Consider the following 2040-nt stretch of genomic DNA (forward strand, 5'->3'; position numbering starts at 1 on the left):
AAAAAAAAAAAAAAAAAAAAAGTAAAAGTCCTACTATTATAATTTAAGGTATTCTTCTATAAAGGGGCTTTATCTTCCTTTTCCTCCTTTGTTGACTACAAACATACACACATAAAATGATTGATATATTCTTTAAAAATTTTTGTATACTTTTAAGTGGGTTGGTACCATCAGGTGATCAACTTCTATAAACTCATTTAGAACTTGGAAGATAGGAATGTTCTTGTGTTTTACGTATTTACACAAATTATTTTTAATCTTAGGCTAATTAAATCTATGCCAAAATTCAACATAAACCTGAAAACAAACTGTATAAATATCTGTCTTATATAAGCATTAAAAAAAAAAGCCCTCAGGAGGTTGAGACAAGGATCAATGAGAATTCAAGGCCAGTCTGAGCTGCGTAGTGAGTTCAAGGCCAGCACAGACTACACAGAGAAATCCTAACTCAAAAAAACAAATCACACAAAAAAGAAAAACACAGTATTGCTTGGCACCATCACAAACATAAATACAAAAATGAGTTCTGACCCATAGTCATGTGACAACTGTGATACTGATGATCTAGAATATTTTAAGATAATCCACAGTAAAACTAGAATACAAATTTTAAAATTCTAACAGCACCTGGACTTTATTTAAAAATCTTATTCATTGTATGATCCTGCTAGCAAATTAATAATGAAGAGTTTCCATTACCTGATAATTCAGTCATTAGGAAGAAGTTTCCAAAGTTAACTGTGGAATCATTTTCCAGGAAAGTTAAAAATAAATTCAATTCATCTGTCTAAAGTGATATAACTCCAGAAGCAGACTATTATGGTGGTTATTAAAACATTTGCATATTGTTAAATATTGTTCCCAGGAGCAAAAATAGGATTCTGCAGGCCATTTAAAAACACAAAAATATACCCTCTAGCTCAGTTTTAAGATTTGAATACTGCCTTAGAAATTATAAGAAATTAATTACCAAGAGATAGAGGAAAAGAGAAGGGAAGGGAGATGAGGAGGATTTAGTAAGAATTAAGATGTGTTATGTATGCACGTCAACTCCCTACAATAAATGTGATCATTATGTACTACAAGCATTCTAATAAAAATTAAAATTAAAAAATTAAATGAAGGAAAGGGTATTGATAAAAAGGCACTAGCTTGGATGTTTGGAGATCTATATGCCTGCTAATCCTTATCACTATCTAGCTTTATAGCCCTTTATCTCTCTTATTCTCAGCTTCCTCGTGTGAAATGAGACTGCTGAAGTAATTTCTTCAGATCAGCTAGCTACACATTTCAATCCCTATGATTAGGATTTTAGAACTCTAGGATGACATTTCTAGTACTAAAATAGTCAACTCATTTACACACATCAAAACAAAAACATTTTTTTCAAAAACACCTTAGGAAGAACTATTTTTATTAGTTAAGGTGGACAGAACTTGAATCACGTGTTTCAGATTTTCCATAAGAAAAACTAATTCATTTTTAAAATGCCACAATTAAAAACAAAATAAAAAATAAGTAAGTTATAACTAGAAGGAATCATATGAAGATACATATAGCAGATATTCTGAGGTAGAGGTACTGCCTATATTCCCCTTCTGAAATGAAAGATTTATTATTCATTTACTGGGAGTGCTACCTGAAAAGAGGCCTCAGCTGTTGGTTCTCTTCAGGAATTGCCTCAGCTAAATTCAGCTGCCTTTCCAAGTGGCCCTTCATTCAGTGACTGAATATGGAATCAAATGGGCCTAACCCCTTGTCCCAATTTAGGATCACTCTGACAGATATACCAGCTACAATGTTACTAACTGGGGTCAATTGAGCTTCTAGTCAATACTGCATTGCAGCCTATTTATCCCTTCTCTTCCTTTTCACAAAACACTGAACTCTTATTAGACTACGACTTAATTATGAAGGCCAGGGATTTAGCTCAGTGGCACAGCATCTGCCTGGCAAGCAAGAGGTCTTGAGTTTGACCCCTAGTACCAAAAAAAAAAAAAACAAAGACTTAATTATGAAAAAGAACCAAGTAGAAATTCT

At 32.7% G+C, this 2040-nt stretch overlaps 1 protein-coding gene across 5 annotated transcripts in view; it reads right to left on the bottom strand.

Annotated features, from left to right (window-relative positions):
- Window positions 1–796, bottom strand: part of Strn3 (striatin 3) — a 71221-nt gene extending 70425 nt beyond the window's left edge. For 2 of the 5 annotated variants that reach the window (XM_010633555.3, XM_010633556.3), the window contains exon 1: window positions 700–794. The gene's annotated coding sequence lies outside the window, so the exon portion shown is untranslated. Of the gene's footprint in view, window positions 1–699 lie in introns of all 5 variants that reach the window. The other 3 variants (XM_010633554.3, XM_019208873.2, XM_010633557.3) reach the window with 3 other exon arrangements.
- Window positions 797–2040: the final 1244 nt, after the last annotated feature.

The sequence above is a fragment of the Fukomys damarensis genome, unplaced genomic scaffold, assembly GCF_012274545.1.
Source record: "Fukomys damarensis isolate Sample0158 unplaced genomic scaffold, DMR_v1.0_HiC HiC_scaffold_17, whole genome shotgun sequence".
Taxonomy (NCBI): domain Eukaryota; kingdom Metazoa; phylum Chordata; class Mammalia; order Rodentia; family Bathyergidae; genus Fukomys; species Fukomys damarensis.